The 22,735-nt window shown below is 42.6% G+C and overlaps 1 long non-coding RNA gene across 1 annotated transcript; it reads right to left on the reverse strand.

Annotated features, from left to right (window-relative positions):
- Positions 1–9,369: 9,369 nt before the first annotated feature.
- LOC143361529 (uncharacterized) lies at positions 9,370–21,241 on the reverse strand. The gene is made up of 3 exons (XR_013083482.1): positions 21,156–21,241; positions 9,834–9,950; positions 9,370–9,412 (listed from the first exon to the last, which is right to left on the reverse strand). It is a non-coding gene; the product is annotated as an uncharacterized LOC143361529 (long non-coding RNA).
- Between the last annotated feature and the right edge of the window lie 1,494 nt (positions 21,242–22,735).

A 22,735-nucleotide genomic window follows, 5' to 3' on the forward strand; every position in this document is an offset into this window, starting at 1 on the left:
TTAGAGTAACTATTAGAAAAGAAAATTATTAGTGGAACTATTGAAGCTCTACCGAACTCTACTTCCGCATCTGTCTTTTTAAGTTCCTGCGAGCATCTTTCGCGTTCGGAAGCTATCAGGCTGGGGAACCAGACTGCCAAATAGTCTTCGGGTAGAACGTCCAAAATCGATCCTCAGAACGGATAGTAAATACTCGACAACGCTACACGTGGTACTGCTACTATCACCTATTACAGTAAAAATTCTACTGAAGTCACTCTTTTGGTTCTTTTTCAGTGACTTCTGTAGGGAACGTCGGAGGTACTCGCCGGCGTCGCGTTTGAAATACGATGTTGTACGGAGGTGCTGACAGCGAAACTCGAGAACCGTCGCGGTCACCACATTGTCGGGTATATCGGTGTGAGACCCGAAGACCACTACTAATCCAATTACAAAACTTCTTTATTTTTCGTTATATTTTTATGAAACTTTTACCAACATATTCGTGGCATTTTTCTGATTAAAATGATACCAAATATGATATAATTCCGATGTTATTTACTTGTGTAACAAGCGATAAAAGTTTCGAACGCAGAGGAGGACAGCGTATGGGAAAGAAAGAGACGCAGAGAGTCGAAGCGTTCGGAAAAGATCAAAGACTGGCGTGAGCGCAGGCTTTTAAATGAAAAATTTAACTTTTTTATTATTAATTATTTTTTTATGAGAATTTCACCAATATATTTGTGGCATTATTCTGGTTAAAATGATACCAAACGCGATATAATTTGGATCACATTTACACTAATTTTCCGTCAATGTAATTGTTATGGAAAGTAACTTTCATCGTTCATTATACAGGTAAATATTATCGGAATTATGTCATATTTGGTTTCATTTTCATTACAAAAATGCCACGAACATCCTGGTGAAAGTCTCATAAAAAAATAATTAATAATAAAGGAGTTAAATTTTTCATTTAAAGGCCTGCGCTCACGCGAGCTTTGATCTCTGCCGGCGGCCGCGACTCTCTGCGTCTCTTTCTTTCCCATACGCTGTCCTCCTCTGCGTTCGAAACTTTCATCGCTTGTTACACAAGTAAATAACATCGGAATTATATAATATTTGGTATCATTTTAATCAGAAAAATGCCACGAATATGTTGGTAAAAGTTTCATAAAAAAATAATGAAAAATAAAGAAGTTTTGTAATTGGATTAGTAGTGGTCTTCGGGTCTCACACCGATATACCCGACAATGTGGTGACCGCGACACGACGGTTCTTGAGTGGTATGAGGTGTTCGAGTGTCATAAGTAGGGAACGTCGGCAGTGACTTCAGTAGAATTTTTACTGTACTACCCATTCGCCTGCGAGACGGCCAATACCATTCTTCATTTTAATTCTATTTTGTTTTATCGAGTAATGTACATATTAAAATTGTAATTTATATAGTGAAAAATAAAGAATATGAGTTACAAGAGTTACTGTGTTCCCTTTTCTCTACCCTGGACACGAATATATTAGATATTAGAATGACATTAATAAAATTTTCGAAATTGCTGCGACAATTTCGAGCGTCTGACTTGTCGTTGACTTATACTACTGAAATTTCCGAGAATTTTCTAAAATTCTGAGAATCGATTCAGTAGTACAAATCAACGACAAGCCAGACGGTCGAAATTTCCACGAAATTTTCGGGAAATTTTGAACTTTTGTATTAGGAGAACATGATATCAAAGGAGGTATCCGCATCCGAATTTCAGTAGTACGAGTCAACGTCAAGTCAGACGGCCCAAATTCTCGGAAATTAAGTAGTATAGGTCAACCACAAGTCAGACGGCCGAGATTTTCGCGAAAAATTTCGTGAATGTGAACTTTTGTATTAGGAGAACATGATATCGAAGGAGGTATCCGAATTTCAGTAGTACGAGTCAACGTCAAGTCAGACGGCCGAAATTCTCGGAATTCAGTAGTATAAGTCAACGACTGGCCAGACGATCGAGATTTTCGCGAAATTTTTCGGAAAATTTGAACTTTTGTATTAGGAGAACATGATATCAAAGGAGGTATCCGCATCCGAATTTCAGTAGTACAAGTCAACGTCAGGCCAGACGCTCGAAAATTTCGAAATTTCAGTAGTACCAGTCAACGACGGGCCAGACGATCGAGATTCTCACGAAATTTTTCGGAAAATTTGAACTTTTGTATTAGGAGAACATGATATCGAAGGAGGTATCCGAATTTCAGTAGTACAAGTCAACGTCAGGCCAGACGCTCGAAAATTTCGAAATTTCAGTAGTACCAGTCAACGACGGGCCAGACGATCGAGATTCTCACGAAATTTTTCGGAAAATTTGAACTTTTGTATTAGGAGAACATGATATCGAAGGAGGTATCCGCATCCGAATTTCAGTAGTACAAGTCAACGTCAGGCCAGACGCTCGAAAATTTCGAAATTTCAGTAGTACCAGTCAACGACGGGCCAGACGATCGAGATTCTCACGAAATTTTTCGGAAAATTTGAACTTTTGTATTAGGAGAACATGATATCGAAGGAGGTATCCGAATTTCAGTAGTACAAGTCAACGTCAAGTCAGACGGCCAAAATTCTCTGAATTCAGTAGTATAAGTCAACGGCAAGCCAGACGGCGAAATTTTCCAAAAAATTTCGAAATTTTAGTATTATGAGTCCAAGGACAAGCCAGACATTCGAAAATTTTCGAAAAATCGCATTTTCTATTAGAATGTGATATTGAAAGAGGTGGCACGAAATTTCACTGGTATAACGGGAGATAAGTAGGAAGTTCGGGAAAATCGAGGGTTCCATAATTAAATACGCAGATACGTCTTTTCACTACCATAGTCTTTATTTATTTCTCGTTAAGTCTTACATAAAATTATTGCGGTAAAATACAATATGAATGTTTATATGTAATTCGGATCGAGCATCGGTAACCGAGTTATCGCACATGGTAACGTCCAGTAATTTAAGGTGGCGAGATGACCGACTGTTATCGACAAACGATAAGTATTCTGGACTTACCCTCCGTAGGTATCGTTTCTGTACCAGTTTGGTACCAGTTTGAACGTTTTACCGCTACGAAGACTGGGCGCTAAATTCTAATATCATAAAGCAACTAATTCTTACCAAAATTCACATACTACCCGAGGGGAAAAGCGGAACGAATCATTCGTACCGAATTTTGATCCTACTTTCTCGACATAAATTCATAAAAATGTCTTTTTCCTCCATTTTTCCAAACTACTGCTTCAATTGCGAGTGTATTTAACTACCAATACTTTTATGTCGATTTATTTTTGTGTTACAGAACCATCTATTTGTGGAAGTGCTCTTCCTTAACAAATAACTATTGGATTTCAAGAGATGGTGCTACATGTTCCCCTGTTGCAACCCCTTCGCCCAAACAGAACTCTACTCGAGCGAACCATCAACTTTATTAAAATTATGTTGTACTACCAATTTCAGTTATCGATTCCACGAGTTCTCGTCAATTCTGAGTAGCGTGAATTTTATATCAAAATCATCAAGTTGCGTGAGTAGGATTTTCAAGTTTACTGAACCTTACAAGTTCTCGCGATTTTTCCAATGGAATAAAAAATAATTACATTTATTTTAGAACATGGAAAATTGTCATTTCAATTATCAACACCGACACCGGAGTTCTTTAGATTTTCTTTGAAAAAGGCTCACCACAAACAGCATCCGATTCGACGATAATAAAATCGACAGAAATCAATACAACAGAAATCCGAAACCAAATTCGAAACAATAAGCATTCCCACGTCTCGCAATACTTGCGCACACGTTCCAAGATCCATCTCTAGAGAACAAATACGTACTAACGTTCACCAGTGAACAGTAAAACAAAGCCCCTCGCGCAAGTTTCGATTTTATTTCTACATCGGTCCCGGACAATCTCGAACGAGCCCGTGCACATTGTTCACAAAATCGTCGTAAAACCCGCGAGGCTTAATGGCTCGCGACACAAATTCTCCGTAGCAGAGTGGTCCATCCTCGTCGACAGCCGGAAACGTGCATCCGACACCGAAAACGTATCTAGGCCGCGCGAGTATCAGCGGATCCGTAGCAAAGAAAAAATCCTTCGCTCTAAAAGCTTTTTAAGAACTCTCTGACGCACGTCGACGGTGGAACCACGTAAACGTAAGAAACGCGGTTCTCGGCGGGAACACTCAGCCTACAGATCCCCAGACCGTGATCAGGCGAGCACAATGAGTCCTCGAACCACAGATCTCTGAACCGCGATCTTGTGATCACAGTACGATTCCAAATTTCAAATTCCAAATCTTCCGATCACGGTGGAACCTCGGACGGCAGATTTCTGGATCGCGGGACATCAAGCTTTAAATCCTTCGATCACGATCTTGCTGCAAGCCCCAAGATCTCGATTCTGTCGTCACAATAGGGGTTCAGATCTCTAGTTCGATGTCTCCTGATCACAGTGGGGTCCTCGGATCCAGAAATTTCTAAATGGCGAGCCGAATGGAGTCTCAAAACTGCAGATTTTTGGATCGCCATTTTGCGGTCAAGGCGGTATCTCAGACTTCAAGTCCCAAGATCTCGATTCTGTGGTCACAATAGGGGTTTAGATTCTGGGATTGCTATCTTCAAGGTGGCGATGGGAGATCACAAACTGCAGATCTCTGGATCGTGAGCTCGATAGGATATCAAACTTCAATTCTTCGGATCGCAATCTTGCGGTCAGGGATCCCGAAGCTCGAGGAACGTTCGCTCTCTCGAGCGGATCGTTTCAATCAAAGGGAGAAGCAATCTCGGATCGATGAAAAGTGCATCGACTGCGCCGTGTCGCTCTTTCATCGGGCGAGGATGATCCATCGCATCGTGGAAGCGGCGCGCGAACCGATCCGAAGCGACCAAACTGTCCAAGTATTCGGCAAGCGTCGAACGATTCGCGGTTTGCAGTTGTAGCAGCGGGCCGGGATCTATTTTCGAGCAGGATGTATTTATAACGAACCTTACCTTTCGAGGGTCGAACCACGTGCCGGCACTCGCGTAAATGGAATTGCGAGACCGTCGTCTCGGCTCAACCTCCTTTCGAGCCCGATAACCGGGAGGATCCGGGACGAATAATGTGCATCCACTAAATCCCGCGGACCGGACATAAATTCCACGGAATCGCCCCGAAAGTCGACAATGCGCCGATTTCTTCTCGGTTCATCGAGGAATGCGGCTTGATGTCCGTATCTTGGGAAATCGATCGCCGTTATTCTTTATCTGTACGGCTCCCCCGGGGAAACTTTCGAACTTAAGGACTTCCACGTATCGATGGATTTCAAACGGTTTTGAACATTGTTTTCCAGAAAAGAATCGCCGCCTGTCACCGCAACTGACGCACGGTCTCCAACTACGTTACTTCAACTTCTGAAAGATATTCTCCTTTCGAGTCTCTGCTGGATGCTTCGCGTGTATACAGGGTGTCCCAGAAATGTCGTACTTCCTTCAAAGCGATGATTCCTGAGGTCATTCGAAGCGACTTCTTCCTTCGCGGAATTCTCCTCCGTGGCTTTGTTAAGGAGTTATCAACGAAAAACACGGACCAATCAGGACGCGGCAATAACGGACCAATTACGGGTCGGCCAATGACGACGCAATCCGTCCGCTGTTGCCGCGCCCTGATTGGTCCGTGGTTTTCGTTAATAACTCCTTAACGAAGCTTGTGCTGTTCCAATTTCTGCAAAATTTACAATGCTAATTAGACTGAATAAAATGAATAAGTAAAATATTATACGACACCGTGAGGGCATTAGAAAAATTTAAAAATATACGTACACTATTTTAGATTCACTAAAACGAGTACATGAAATATTGTACAATACTGTGCTAATTAGACTGAATAAAATGAATAGGTAAAATATTATACGACACCGTGGGGGCAGTAGAAAAATTTAAAAATATACGTACACTATTTTAGAATCACTAAAACGAGTACATGAAAAATCGTACAATACTGTGCTAATTAGACTGAATAAAATGAATAGGTAAAATATTATACGACACCGTGGGGGCAGTAGAAAAATTTAAAAATGTGGGTACACTATTCTAGAATCGTTCAGACGAGTACAGAAAATATTGTGCAATACTGTGAGGGAATCAGAACAATTTAAGAACACGCGTGTTTTCACAGAAATTATCAAAAGAAAAAGTTCGTTCACTCGGAACATTTTTCTTTTGCATAAAGATCCACGGTCCGTTAATAATCTTTCGAGAGACAACGCTCTGAAAGAACGCTCTTCGGCTCCGTTTAAACAAACCGTGATAATCGAGAACGTTAAAAAAGCATTGGATAAAGGGACTGGGAAACAACGGCGCAATAATTCCCTGCGAACTTATTAAGAACGCGAGTTAATGGAGATTGCAGTTCTGTTGAAATTCCTTCGCTCGTGTCGCGGGATTTTTTTTTCCCCCGAAGCGGGGAATAAATGAATTTCTGAACAGTCGCGCTGTATTATCAACGATTGCGCCGGCACTTCGGACTTTTTTGCGCGCGGACGAGCGCGCACCGAAACCGCGAAAAACTCGCGTCGTAAATAGCAATACGCGTGATTTAGTTTTATCTCGGACCGCGGAGCCGCGACATAGCTCATTCTAATAGCCCCGCGATCCGCAGTTCGACGACATAAATTCGCCGAATCCACTCTGGACGGTTTAACTCGCGGTTAATATTTACGCGGTCGACTTCGCCGGACCGCTTTACGAGCCGGTGGCTCTCGTTGATCACGCTTATTATCGGCCGTCGCGTCGCGTGAAAGCTCACCTACAGCCGCCGGTCTATCACCTTTGTTCGGCGAATCTGGTACCCATGGTACCTTGCAACAACCCTTCCAAACAGTAACGGTCTTTCGGTGGAGAAAAATGATTTATCGCCCGTTCGCCTCCCTCGTGAAAAAGGATTGCTCTGTTCTTATTTATTTCGTATTTATTTCGTATTTATTTCTCTGTTTTTATTAATGTTGTAGTTATTCCTCTGTTTTTATTCAATGTCCGTTCCGAAGGTTCTGCGAATTTTTGGTTAAAAAATACTGAAGAAATCCATGTGGACGCCCTGACTCCAAATCAGTATCGCCGGATCAGGGGAATACAGTCACCCCCTCTCTATTGGACTAGTCACGTGACAAGTTAGAGTGGGGAGACAAGTCTGAAGACTGTGCTCTGAACTGTACTGCTAGTTTCGTTTCTGAAAAATTTATAACGTTGATGCATTATTTACTCATCTATTGTTAACATATTTTACACAGGTATCGAATTCGGTCCTTCAGTAGCGACAGCAATTTCATTGTTTAAAGGACAAACGATTCTCAGTGGCAATTCAGTTCTAATTTATGTTACCTCGTTCAGAAGGTTGGATTTGTTATTAACAAAGAAATGTTCGTACCTTGTTCCATTGTTTTAGTCGATGACAAGGAGTAACACTGCTAGAACGGTGTTGATTTAACAGTGTCAAAAGAAAATGTAACAACTCTTTTTACAAAATTAACAATTTGACTGTTTTCAAATCTTTTCCCCACTGCTTTTTTTAAAATCTCCGTTTACGACAAAAATGATTAGACGAAATAGAAAACTGTGACAACGTTTAACGAATCTAAAAATAATCTGGGAATATTCCTGAATCTTTCCGAGACTTTTACTGTTTCGTTTCTCGCTTAAATCAGCAGTCTACACGTAAGTATGATTTCGTCCTCGGACGCCGACAAAGCGAACGATATTAAAAACATTCGTCTCGACGAAGTTGTAGCACACTCGGGCTTCTCACGGTAGAAAAACCGATTCAATTCCGAAAGTTGAAAAATGGGACTTTTGGCAACGGAATGCTTTCAAGAGAGCCCACAAGCAACGGTGTGTCGCAAGGCGTCGGACGTTTCTTTTTCTCGGCGAGCGCGGATGCAAGAAACTCGTAAATAAAGGCTCTTCAGCTTCGCTCCTCGACGAGACGCGATATCGACGAGGAAATCCAAGGCGGGGGAAGCTAATTCGCCGGAACCGGGTTCGAATTCCTGTCCCGCAAAAAACTGGACCACCACCGGCAGGCACCGTCTAGCTCGCCGCGCCGGCATGGCACCATGGGAAAATTGAATTTCGATAGGCGCGAGACGCGGGAATTAAACGGGAACGCTAATGAGCAAGCGTGCGGAGGACGCGTTTCCTGTCGGCGTCGCGGATTTATACCGAAAGAAACCCCGTGGGAAAATTCGGAAAATGCCACACGGATTCCTGCGCTGAACGGACCGGGAATAATTTCTGCGACTCGGGAATCGCTAACGTCCGGTTGCAGAAAATGAAGTGGAATATAAAAAGTTGTAGTGTCAGTTTAAACGAAAATAGATTATCTTCGGTATAGCGTAGGATTCTTCTGATATCCTGATTTCTCGAATTTCTACAAATGTTTAAAGTTGATATTTTTCAAAGATATTTCCGTTTCCTTATTTTTCAAAATTATTGAAAAATCGTATGGTACGCTTTTCACTGCAGTTTGACAACAATTTTTGATTTCTCAATGGAAAATTATTACCGTAAACCCATTTGCATCATTAGTGTATATATACACGCTCAATTTTCCTGATCAAATATAATAAAAAAAAAAAGTTTGGTAATAAAGGCCTTCTTTTCATATTTCCTTATGATGCAAATGGGTTAACAATTAGTTTATCTATCTAAACGTGAGTACTTTTCTTTCACTATTGCGACACCCCATTGTTTTCTAGAAAATTAGTACAGATCGCACTTCTAGAACTTGATGACTAGTAGACAACGTCTCGAGCCGTCAAACTGCGAAAAATGTGCCGAAGAGAGCTCGATCTTTTTCCGGTCGCAAAAATGAAAATAGTAGGCCAAGATTAATGCGCAGAAGAAGGATTCCAGCGATTTTTCAAATAGCTCGCCGTGTGGTCCGTCGGAGAGGGCTTCTTTGACCCTGTGTCCAGCCGGCATTAAATCATGTACAGCGTTTTCAACGTGGCCTGACGGAAATAGCGTTATGGCCTACGCGAGAAGAAACGTTGCGAGATGGGGGATGATAGGGAGAGGGGGGCTCTTTCGAGGGGCAAAGCCACTGGAGGGGAAACAGGAGGAAAAACCGAGAAAGACGAACGAAAAGCACCGAGAGAAAACCGAGGAAACCGACCTAAGGGTGCGGTCCTGCTAAATTTTTTTTAGCAATTAGCGATTTTCCATAGAAATTACACAGATATTCCCCGCAATTCCTTATGCTCACCTCGGGACACAGTTTCAACGAATAACATCTTTGTCTCGTTAACGCAGGACTAATTTTTATTTCCAATTCCGCGCGAGGTTCACGTCCACATTGATCCGTACAGCCCTATACAGTGATTCGAACAGCCTCATACAGTCACTCGCATGTCCTTTATCGTTCGCTAGTTCCTGGAAGAGAAAGAAAATTTACATGTACTTGACGCCTATGCATTTTCTAATTTATCGACGATAGCATCATTTAACCCTTTGCACTCGGCGCTATTTCAATTCTAAAACTAAATTTTTCTTTCGTCTTGGAATGTTTCCATTTTATTCATACGAAACTGATCTGATTTCCACATATAATATTCAAATGTTTAGTCATCTATTAAATACAAATTTTGTAATGTAACAAATATTTTGTCATATCTTTTGTAATTTCTTTGAAATAATACCACAACAATTTCTAGTGGTGCTTCAGAGTCACCACTCGAGTGCAAAGGGTTAATATTTAGTAGACTTTGTCGGCGTTATAGCAGAAGAGGTTATATGCTAAGACCAGAGTGGTCAGATCAAGACTTGGTTCCCCCACTCCAATTTCCCCTTCTACCTCGCTGTTCCCCCATGCTTCCACGGCCTGGTCACGTGACGCTGGTTGTCTTGGTATTGTCACAGAGAGGTTAACTTTTTCCCCTCGATTCGTGCTCCCTCCCCTCATCTGGCGACACTGTGCTGAAAACAGACGCGTTAAACATGCATCAATGTTTCCAGCCATTAAGGAGCATGAAGATTTATTCATTTTAAAGGAGGACAAATTTAAACAAATTTTATAACCGCCAGAACTATTATCAAAATAAAGACTCGAAGGAAATATGTCAAACATGCTCCACTTTTGAAGACATTCCGGAGCATGCTGTTCCGTCAACTTTGGAGGCCTGTATCTCGGTAACCGATGCACGCATTCAAAAAATTCCAGCCGCATAGAATGCACTAATGCGTACACAACAAACCTGCTGTGACAGAAAAACTTGGAAAAATTGAGTTTCAGAGTGCTCCTACAAGAAAACGCAGCACCACCGTGCCGAACCAATACATCTCGGCGAAAATGGTTGAGATAACGAGGAAAATTGCTGTCGCGTCATCAAACCCTATATTATTTATTTCCTTATTTACTATTGCTTTCAGCCAAGTGTTTGTTTAGCAAGTAGAATATTTTTGCATGTAGCTTCGTTGAATTTTGACGCAGCTGAAACGCATCGGAACAAGCAACCGACGCGTGTCTCGCGCGCGATCGGAAACTGCATTCTGCGGAACTGCAGCATAAAGTTCGCGCTCGGAACGAACGGATCGACGAGAGGGACCGGCAAGGGAGGGATCGCGAGAGACTCGGAGAGAACATCGTGGAGGGTTGCTCCTTTTCTAACGGGACAGGTGCATGCCTCTATTTCGGCGAACCCGATGGGAAATGTTTTGTCCAACCTGGAATAAAATCGCGGCATTCCTCCGCTCCGGTCCGCTTCTGTTCAGCCCTCAGCCTGCTCCTTTTAGTCTGTTCGGATCCCTGTTTAGCTCGGCAGGCGAGGCGGGAATCGCGGCCCGCGAACGCCAGAGTCGGCTTTCCAACCAGGAGGAGAGCAAAGCTCGCCTCCCTTCTTCCTCGAACAACGATGCAATTGCATAATATTTCCTTTTGATATCTCCGCCCGGCTCTCCTTTCTCCTTTCTCCTTTCTCCTTTCTCCGGATGCTCCCCCGTTCCGCGTCTACCTGACGATAACGATTCCGCCACTGTACCGCTCTACTCGCGATTCTTTTACGTTCCCGACGTTGCCTCAATCACTCCGGCCATTAGCGTCTCGCCGCACAAATGCTTCCATCCCGGGAGAAAACGCGAATGATCAGCGCGGTTCTGTCATATTAGGTTGCCGCATACCAAATGATTTTTAACAGTAGCCCCTCTCGCTTTTATTCAGCTTCAAACGCGTCAAATCTGGCAATCATCTTTCCGGATTTGTTAATTTGAAATTAATCAACATCTCCAAAGCGGATCTTCTTGCAAAATTTAAATTTTAAATATCCTACGCGAATTGGAACAAACTGCAGCGAAATGGAACGTTATTTTCTTTTTCAATGTTTTCGACAGGCTGAAAATAATACGAGTTACCGTTTTAAATTGCAGCTGCTCGTTTCAGCCACAAATGCAGAAAATAAATAGTTCAAGGAATTAAAAACTGGCTCTAGCATTGATTGTTAACATTGCAACGTTGTAATATTAAAAGATTGTAATATTATTAATATCGTCTAGTATTAATATTGTATGTTTTACAATTTTCCGGAAAAGTAGAATTGAATTAAAGTACACACACAGTAGCAGGTAATTCTGCGATTCTTTTTTTAGAATTTCAATTTTTCCACAGCGCTGTTATATATGTTGCACAGTACGGTTCTTTGGATGGAAAAACGGTTGCTATTAGCCCGCAGCTGGTTATTAATTTTGTAGCATAAAGTACAATGGACTAACTGAAAAATTTTCGTACGGGTTTACCCCGTTATTAGTAGACTGCGGATATTGTGCATTTGTGGCAAAAATGCGCTGGTGAAATTGAAAATTTATGCGTGCCGATGCATTATTTTTCACTGTACACATTTTTAAAGGATGAAAGGTATTTGTATTCCTACAAAGAAATTTCTTATTTTCCAGAAAGATCTGTCAGAATTTACTACAAGGTAGTAATTTTTCAAAAACGAAGCCGATCGTTAATTGGGCGGCGTTGATTCTACCAGTCTTTCTCCGATTTCTCCTACAGTTTTCGTGAGACACCGGTAAAAATTTGTATTTGTCAGAATTTAACGAGGCGGAAGCAACGGAAGGCAATTTTCGCGATTCTCCTTCTCGCGTTCGCAATTTTTACACGCCGTTATTAAATATTCCATAGCAGCATGTTCGCCGGGATCGCAGAAAGATGGTCTCCCCTGGTTAGGCTCGGGGCTGCTTATTAATTCTGCCTCGCCCGACGAGGACTCGGTTCGTCGCGGACGGTAATGAATTCCTCGCCGATGCGTTCAATTTAGCGACCGTGACGAGACACGTAGCTAGAACGCGAAAAGAATGCCAATATCTTCTCGTAAAAACTCCAAGAATTCGGGAACGCCGAATTCTTGGCGCCTGCACGTCCGACGGAGAACACCGCGTCCCGGCATCCATGCTACCCCCCCCCTCTCTCCTCTCCTCTCCTCTCTTTTCTCGTCTTTTGTCTTCCGCGCTCTTTTATTTTCTTGCCTTTCGCTTGTCGCATCACCTTCGTTTCGAGTTCCCGCGCGATTCTACACTCGTCATTACGAGTATTACGTCACACACTGGGAAAGAATCGACGAATTATCCTGCTGACATCCGACAGCCCAAAAAGCGACTGCGAATTTTCAGAAAAAAATTGTCGTGCTCACTTCGACAAATCGTGGCGAAACGAATATTACGTTATTCAGAGATCCAGAAAATGACTATCGGAAATGTGACTGTACCTTCGGCAATTGCCAATATCTTTTGATGAAAAAATTATGCGAACTGCTCGAAAGTATACTCTTCCAGACGCGACAAGTTTCGTCGCGAAAGATTCGCACGTTCCGTAACGAAAAATTCACAAAGTACTACCCCTTGTTTCGATAATTGTGACGACGGAAAGGATCATCTCTGGAGAAGCTACTGCATCTTTGACGCTTGTAGATATTTTCTAAAAATGTAGTCTTTCACGGAAACAATTATTCGTAAATATATTGGATGAAACAGAGATAAACATTGGAGTTCGAAATAAAAATTGCTCGGCAGTCTTGAATTAGAATAATCGGCCTACGAATATCGGGGTTCGACAGAGGTCGCAGTATATCTGCTGTGTCTTCAGCAATCTGCATGATCGTCGAATAAAAAAATTAGCAGGGAAGCACGGAAAGACGGGCTCCCGCGCGCAAAAAGATTTACTGCTCGAACATCGCGAGTTCTGCAAAGAAAAATACACACGAGCCCGGAAAAATCCGCTTCCTGGCGGTACTGTAAGCACGACGGAGCAGCGTAACGCCGTTCGAATGTAATCTATCCGAACACGCTGCGAGCGTCCCTAGCGAAACAAATGTAACAGTCAGCAGCCAAGGGTTCCCGGGATAATCTCGGAAAAGCGGGATAAATAACCAGACGGCCCGTAGACCGAACAGTTTACACGTTTATATTTGGCTACCGATGCATTCTGCGATATTCCCGCGGGTTTTGCGAGCGAGAGAAAGAGAGAGAGAGAGAGAGAGAGAGTGGGAGAGAGAATGCGAATGTCTGCGAGAAGATGCGTCATCAGTTCGCGAAGCTTTATCGCGTGACGCTTTTATCGCGCGCGCCACGAGCGGAAGTTCGCGAGGACGTTTTTCGAGTTTCGGCCAGTGACACACTAACGAAATCTAGACGGGGAGTAACGACGCTCGACAAGGCCGCTATTACGCGAAATTCTGAGCTACGACCTTCGCGCGATCACTGTACTGCAGATCTAACTGCTTCCAGGAACGGTCCAACGACGACTGTCGACCCAGTTACTCAGAATTCGCGAAAACCGTCTCGAATTATGCGAACCCGCTCGCCAGAAAACAGGAATCGCCGTGGAAATGATTAGTTCTCGGTCATGAGTCCGGTCGTTCTTTGATGCTCGGCTCTAACAAGTGTGAAATAATACCGCTTGCTCTATTAGTCTACGCTCTAAATCTGTATTCTGTGTGGAAATTCATTTTCTGCTTGTATACTTCGTTCTGCGTTAACACTAGGCTTGCGGAGCTGAGACTGGCCAGTTTGGATTATTTTATAAAAATATCAAGAATATATTTAGCTAGATTTTTGGTACCTTTTACCGTGATATGTGTTCCAAGGAGTAAATGTGCTAAAGAAATTTCGTATAAATGCATTCTTGCAATCACAATAACTGTAAATTAAAGAATGTAGTCATTGTGCCGTGAATCTAGTGTTAAACGTGTTCTCGATTATGTCGCCGATTTGATTGATAACGTTGCTCTAGAATCTGGAGCTATTAATTATTTCTCTCTTTAGTGGTTTTATTGAGCTGTTAGAACTTCCTGTTCGACCGTTTCTGCCATAAATGCATAAAAAGTCACAATCGAATCGTTAAAATTAGAACATATTTCCATTTGTAACCGAACGAGTTATTACCTTACTGAACAACCTAATCAAATAAAATGGTTCTCTCGAGCTAGCTAGTTTTTTTAATAACAACCAACTGTTCTGGTCACCAAGCCTATAATATGCCACTAAAAAATTATAGCGAGGCACAACCATTGAAATAGCACAAGAGTAAACTGTTAATTTTTCAAGAAATTGTAATTAACTAATATCAAGCGAATTAACTCACGTTATAATATTCAGGCACGAGTTTATAGTAAAACAAAGATGTGGTAGTGCTTTCGTTCGTGTGTGCAATACTTGTACCGGGCTGTCTATTGTGTTCGGGAAACAACGGCGACGACACAGTCCATTAACCCCTCAAGAGTTTCTTTATCGTAACTTTGATAATAATCTACCGAAGGACAAAATTGATATTCCTCCAGCTGCTAAACATCAATCACGGGAAAAAAATAGAATTTTTTCCTCCGATCATTTAAAATTTCTATTTGTCCTAATAATTGCTAAACATCCGTCACGGCGAAACGAAATTTTATGGAATAAAAAAACATCGGAAAAAACGTATGTAAGTATACTCACGCGGAGGGCAATGTTATTATGATGATAGGCCTGGAGGTCGCCGGCTAGAGAGGTTCATCGTTTTTGGTTCTTGAACCGGGATAAAACACAAGCGGATACGAGGCATTCCCGTGGGACTCGGTCACGTGAGGTTTTCAAAGCGTTCAGAGTCGTCTCTGTGAAACGAAAGCTTATCATGCAGCGATGTTTTTTAAAAACCCGAACACGTTGCTCTATTTAGAAAATCCTGTGAACGAACGTACCGTTGCGTAAACAAAACCGTCAAGTTGAAAGCGAGACTAATTGATTTAATTATCCGTTTCACCGACGACAGCGTTCTTTTACAAAAGAAAATTTCGAACGAGCTTGTCTCGCTGCGGCACAGCTTCCGCCTCTGCTCTCTGTTTATTGTTCGTGGTCCTGCAAAAATAGTTATTCGTTAGGATCGGTCATTAGCTTCGAAGCAATTGTAACTTTGAAGCAGAATCATTTTTGAAAAATTTGACCGGAAGAGTTTTGGAGAAATTGCGACTGGAGCCTGCGTGGGAAGTTAAAAAATTGATTAAGTTATATTAATAATATATTAGAAAATAATTCTCGGATGCATTGCAATCGTAGCTTGAAAAATGTCGAGTTTCGTCTATAATTAGTAGCGAATCAATTTTTGTCGTAATTGTTTCCGCAACTCCGGCAAAATTTCATTCACCAATCCTTCTCAACAAATTTCGAGTGGCTCAATTTTGGAAAAGTTATTTTCCGTCAAAGCGAATATAAACGACCAACGGTGGGTCGCGCGCGCGCGCTCGTCCCGCTAACTAATACAGTGATTGCTCTGCCGAAGACTATAGCGAAGAGGTTAATACGTTTCTGTGTGGAGTTTCGAACGCGGTCCAGGCTTCATCGGAGCGGGGCAAAATCAATTTTGGCCTTGCGCAGCTTCGGGCTTGGCTGCGTATGAATTTCGAAAGCGCTTAAATAAAGAAGGCACCGCGCGCGACGATAAACGGAGTCGGCGATGAATAAAACAGAACGGTTTCCCGACGAACACTTTGTTCGAGAGGTTGTCGCAGCGGCTTCGCGGTTCTTAATGCATCGATAAATCTCGAATGCCGCCGGTTCTCGTTCGTTCATTCGTTCGTTTGTTGGTCTCGTCGCGGCGAACACGTGTGCACAAGTCCCTCGATCCCGTCACACGTTTCTCGCTCGCTTAGGCTGCACACGCCTAAACGCCCGCCCCGACACACATACTACTCGTCGCCGAAATTAGAATCGTCTTTTCATCGATTTCATTCCACGGACATCTCTTCCCCTGCAATTCTACCATTTGCTGGATAATTTCTTCCCGTTTTAACACCGACATTTACAATTTTCTTCGAACTAATACATCGTGGTAATTAATTCTCACGACCCCTCTTTGTCGTTGAAATTAGCATTGTCTATTCATCGAATTTATTCCACGGAAACCTCTTCCCCGCAATTCAAGCATGTGATGGATTAATTTCTTCCCATTTCTTACTTTAACACCAATATTTAAAAGTTTCTTCGAACCAATACACCCGGGAACTTAATCCTTACGAACTCTTAGGCGTTGAAATTAGAATTGTCTATTGCGATTCTAGTGCAATTGAAGCACTTGATGGATAATTTATTCCCATTTCCTATTTTAACACCGACATTTTACAATTTTCTTCGAACCAATACACCGTGGTACTTAATTCTTACGACCCCTCTTTGTCGTTGAAATTAGCATTGTCTATTCATTTAATTTATTCCATGGAAACCTCCTCCCCGCAATTCAAGCATGTGATAGATTAATTTCTTCCCATTTCTTATTTTAACACCGACATTTTACAATTTTCTTCGAACCAATACACCGTGGTACTTAATTCTTACGACCCCTCTTTGTCGTTGAAATTAGCATTGTCTATTCATCGAATTTATTCTATGGAAACCTCTTCCCCGCAATTCAAGCATGTGATGGATTAATTTCTTCCTATTTTTTACTTTAACACCAATATTTAGAAGTTTCTTTGAACCAATACACTCGGGTACTTAATCCTCACAACCTCTTCGTCGTTGAAATTAGAATTGTCACGATTCTAGTGCAATTGCAGCATTTGCTGGATAATTTCTTCCGATTTCTTATTTTAACACCAACATTTAAAATTTCCTTCGAACCAATACATCCGGGTACTGAATTTATTAATTAATCTAATTAAATTAGAATCGTCTATTGCGATTCTAGTGCAATTGAAGCATCTGATGGATAATTTATTTCCATTTCTTATTTTAACACCAACATTTCAAATTTCCTTCGAACCAATACATCCGGGTACTGAATTTATTAATTAATCTAATTAAATTAGAATCGTCTATTGCGATTCTAGTGCAATTGAAGCATTTGCTGGATAATTTCTTCCGATTCCTTATTTTAACACCAACATTTCAAATTTCTTTCGAACCAATACTCCCGGGCACCAGGGCCCGCTCTAGCGGTTACGACGCCCCGGGCAAAAAAACAAATTGCCGCCCCTTCTTAAGCACTAAGCACCGCGCTGAACAAAATGACCTTTTTTTTTTTTAGCAAAATTGTCTGGCAAGGGTAGTCAGAAATTTTCTATTAACTGAATATTTAAAACATCAATATTTTTCTCACACTTACAGCCAAAGCCAAAATGGCGCCCCTAAATTTTGGCGCCCTAAATGGCTTAATCTATTAATTAATCTAATTAAATTAGAATTGTGTATTGCGATTCTAGTGCGATTGAAGCATTAGCTGGATAATTTCTTCCGATTTCTTATTTCAACATTTCAAATGTTTTTGTCGAACCAATACACCCTGGCGCTTGATCTTTATTTGAATGGGATTTGTACGGGACAAATATTTTCTCGTTTGGTGAAGAACATGTTGCCGACTAAATTCACGTGCAGCGCTGATGGGTTAATTCGAAAACGTCTAGGATCTGACGAAGAGATTGTGTTGGGCAACTACGTTCAGGAAGTCTGCTCAACTTTCAAGGCGAAACGAACCGCCGCGCCGTGGGACGACTGTCGAGCAATCTAGCTGTTTTTCTTCGAGCATCTCTCTGTCAGCGCACAGCTATCGGTCCGAAATGGTATCGCGTGACACGAATCTGTCAATCCGGACACGGGAGTGACTCGGTCTGGGAAGCACAAGTTTTCGTCGTCCGGCACAACGCTCCGCAAGAAAATCAAGAAATATCGCCTGGGTAATCGACCAGCATTCTCGGCGGGATTGAACTCTGACCGAGATGAACAGGAGACACTGGGAGAATGCAATTCTGGCGACGAGATAAAATGCAAATATTAGGTCATCGCGTAAGTCCGTTTCTTATCGCACGTGCTATCCGGAAACCGTGTTTTGTTTAGGCGACGGTCTCGCAGAGTACTCCCCCGTCAGTCTCGAATGCACACTCGAGATATTTCGAGAACGATCTTTCTCGTTTAAGCGCTGCTTAAATGGATAAGTCGTGCGCTGCGTGAATTTCAAACGCGTTGAAAAACAAAAGACGATGTTCAATGCATTCGGGTAAGAAAGTGTGATAGAATTAATGCTGAGGAATGTTGGCTCGTAATTGGATGACTGATTACAGTGATTTCTCGATATATGTCGCCGAGGCCTGGATGATAAACGTCGCGGAGTTAGCCCCACTACCGCGGGGTATACTCTGTGAGGGGCTACAGACGCCGAGGATTGTAAACATAACACGTGTCACATACATAAACGTACATACATACATACATACGTACATACATACAAACATAACGTGTCGTTGACATATATCGAGAATTCACTGTACTCAGCGGATTTTATGCATTTATGACAGAAACGGGTGCGATTTAACACTGGATTCACGGGAGTCGACAAAATGACGGGTTCTAATATTTTTAATTGAAAATTATTAAGCTTCCAAGGATGCATACACGAGAAATTATTTAGCAAATTAATTTCCTTGGGTATATATTATTTTAACACTAGGTTTACGGAGCATTAAAACTGAATATTTTACATTACTTTATAAAAATAAGAGGAATGTGTCTGTCCAAGTTTTCAGGCATTTTTTAAATAATATACACCTAAGGAAATAAGTTTGTCGAGTAATTCCACGTAGATGGATCTTCACAATCTCAATAATCGTGAATTAAAAATATTAGAACCCGTCACTTTGACGGGTCCCGTAAACCTGGTGTTAAAAATATTGCGAAAAAATGTGGGCAGCACGTTCTCGTTATTTTTATAAAGTGATGCGAAATATAGTCACTCTCTTAGCGCTCCGTAAACCTAGTGTTAAAATAATAACGAAGAAATTAGGAGAATTCAGGAAAGAAAATTTTTCTTTTGATCCGCAGTCTACCGATTAAGGGCTACGAAAGTCCTCGCGTTGATTCTCGAAAGTTATTTGATCGCGTGTTCGCCCGCGTTCCGAGCAACAATTCAACTGAATCAGATTTCAGGAAGAAGTACAAAACTGAAGGGTCACGGGTGCCACCCTTTCGCGATGCACGCCGGAGAATTGCATTTCGAGGGCGCGACGATTTGTTCGTAGACGAGGCGGCTAACTAATCGCAGGTCACGGCTGCGAAAGCTGCGACCCCTGTCCGGTTTCGGGACCGCGAGGTCTCCGGGGTGTTAACAAATGTTTCCTATTAAACGAAACCGCACGGGCCGCTCGCAATAATTAGCTGCGGCGGACTGTATGATTCCATATGGGGCATCGTTCTGGGATTTCTGACGATTCATAGAGAGAGAGAGAGAGAGAGAAGAAGAGAGGAAGGCGCCGCCTAGCCTAGAGTGACCCCGAAGGCTCGAAGGGTGCCGAGAAAGCCTCGGTTCTCGTGAATCATGGTGGCCACGCGAAAACACCATAAAACTAATACGGTTGTGTCACGATAGGCGTGACTCATCCTCCTACACGGCTCGCTGGAACAGTTGATCTTCTTCTCGGGGACTCGATCGATAAGCCATGGGGGTTGTTCTCGGACTAGGGTGCCCCATCGACTGGGGGGTTGCGCCTACCAATCGCCCACGCGGAACGCGCATAGCTTAGGATGCTCAACCGTTTCTCGATGTTGCGGAGATCGTTCGGATTATTCAACTCGTAGAAAATTACCGAGGAAAAAAAGTTCTGAGAGAAGAGAGAAAAGAGAGAGGAGATGTGTGACGAAATGGTCGCTTTTAGTGCTCCGTAGATCCAGCACGAACCATTCTCAAGAACACGGGAGCACGATCAACATGAATGTCTTTTCCCTTCTAGAGAATGATCGAGGAAGACAAAAAGGTTCAGAGAATCATCGGAGACGGAAAAAGAAAGTGGTACATGCGGCATTCTTATTCCGGGGTTGGATGTCCCCGTCTCGAAAAACTGAGATCGATATCAAGCGCATCCCCGCACGGACGAAGCGTGTCAGGCTCAGCCATCGCGGGCATAAATAATAGAATTACAAAGGAGAAGCAATTGTCGTGAATTACCGCGAAATTTATGGTGGCTGGTGGGTGGTCCTTAAATGGCACTATCGTGGTCCCGCGACTGCCGCCTGCTGCGACGAGAGAGAGAGAGAGAGAAAGAGTATGTGTTCCCCCTCTCTCTTCTCGATCAATTCGAGAAATGAAGTTATTATCAAAATTGTTGCGAGAGAGAGAGAGAGAGAGAGAGAGAGAGAGAGAGAGAGAGATGGTTCGCGGAAACACGTGGACAGGATGCGTCAGCGTTTAACCGCCAAGCCGATATAAATCCTACGTCCTGTCCGGCCGGTGTCATAACACTCTTCTCCTCCGCTGACAAATACGAGCCTCTATATATTTTTTAATTAACACCGGCGATCGTTAACCGCCCGGCAGAACAGAGCTCTGGAGTTTACTGCGAGCGGGTTGCCCATTCTCGATTTCCTGCGAGATAAATCGTCCACATGCGGGCAACGAATGCGACGCTTCCGGTCCTGGACCGCTCCCTCTCCCTCTCCCTCTCCCTCTCCCTCTCTCTCTCTCTCTCGTCTGTGATCTCTTATCCCAACCTCGTCTCGGATCGAATCAAAATTTCAAGTGGCTCGCGCGGTTAACGACACAGCAGCTAATTCCAATCGAGACGTTCAGCTCTCGCGTTTACCGTCTTCGAGCAAGCAGACTCGAAATGAGCGGTCGGGCTGATTGCCCGTTTACGCTGTTTGCTACCAAACACGCTGCCAATCTTACCGAATTTTCTTCTCGAATGCCGCAAACACACGGAATCGGCCACTGTCGGACGAGATACACAACTTCTCCTCAGCTTCTCTTCTTGCCTCGGACTCGTTCCAGCCTGATCTTCACCAAGCCGAAGTTGTTCGGTAGATTCTGTGAACAAAAGAACAATCTCAACACACACACACACACATATCCGCACAACGGTGGTTCCAACTTCTACAGCGAAACATACGTTACTGTTTGCTCCTTCGGACTCGATATCTTCCCTAATTTTCTCTCGCGAGATCTTGCAAAAACAATGAAGGCGCGCGTCTTCAATGAAGACACCAGAAAGCAGATTGCGTGCGCATGCTTTTACAGAGTTCGAGTTACCATAACTGCGAAGGCAGCTGCAAGATCAACGTCCGAACTCGTCCTTTTGAGTATAGTAGATGTGTAAAACTTCAAGAACGTTTATGCTTTGAATGATACGCAAGAATGACCTTGAACGACCTTGGAAGACCACCGACTTGAAGAACGTTTAACGTGGGTAACGCGTTTAGGCTTTGAATGAATTTTCACAAGAATGGCCTTGAACGACCTTGGAAGACCACCAGACTATAGGTGAATGAATAGGTTAATGGAACGGGCTATAAACCTACATAAATGAAAACAAACAGTTCCGTAGAAAGAGGGAAACGAACCTTGAAATCGACTGGAAGTCACAAATCAAAGGAAGATCTATGATCAGTAGACTGTGGATCATTGTGCAAAATAAAAATCTTGTGCATCGATTGCAACAAGCAGGAGTTACATAAAAATTTATTCCGACTCTTAATCATTTGAATAAGTTGACGATATGATATTCTTAAATTCTCCTAATGTTTTTCGTTGTTCTAACTTTCGACTATTAATATTTTTTTTTTCATAAATGCATAAAATCAACCCATAAGGTGTTTCTCTTAAAACAGGGTGAGTTTTAGAATGCTCTTTTAGAATGGGCTAGATGATTTCAGACAGGCCAGAGTCAGTATAAAGAAAAGACTCGTAGGTTCCGAAAAAAAAAAAAAAATGAAAACAAGTTAATGACTCGAATCGTATCGAGCGAGTTACTCATCGTTTTACGAGTCTCCGGCTGTTCGGTAAGAGAGTTCCGCTTATTAGTGACTCAGTCGGACGTACGTGTCAATTTCCTCGCTTCGCGAGAGAAAGAGAGAGAAGGAGAGAGAGAGAGAGAGAGAGAAAGTACGTGCAAACACGGAACGCGTGGCGGTGACTAACGAGAATCGAAACGAATCGATATTAATCTGAATGCGACGATACGTAACGGCCCCGGAGGCTCGGTGTCCAGAGCCATTAATATTTATATACGAAATCGGTCCGGTATCTCTCGATCGCCACTCTAGTTTCCCGTGGTACTGTCTACTGCTCGAAAAATCATTGCTGGATGCTACACGTTGCTGGAAAATCCTCTAAATTATAGTCGTTGATGTCTGCTGGCGGTAACTGATTGCTGAACAAATTCACCTAATCCATGCTAATCGTTCATTAACCCTTTGCACTCGAAGCTGTTATAACTCCAAAACGAAACATTTCTTCCCATCTAGAATATT

The sequence above is a fragment of the Halictus rubicundus genome, chromosome 15 (assembly GCF_050948215.1).
Source record: "Halictus rubicundus isolate RS-2024b chromosome 15, iyHalRubi1_principal, whole genome shotgun sequence".
NCBI lineage: Eukaryota > Metazoa > Arthropoda > Insecta > Hymenoptera > Halictidae > Halictus > Halictus rubicundus.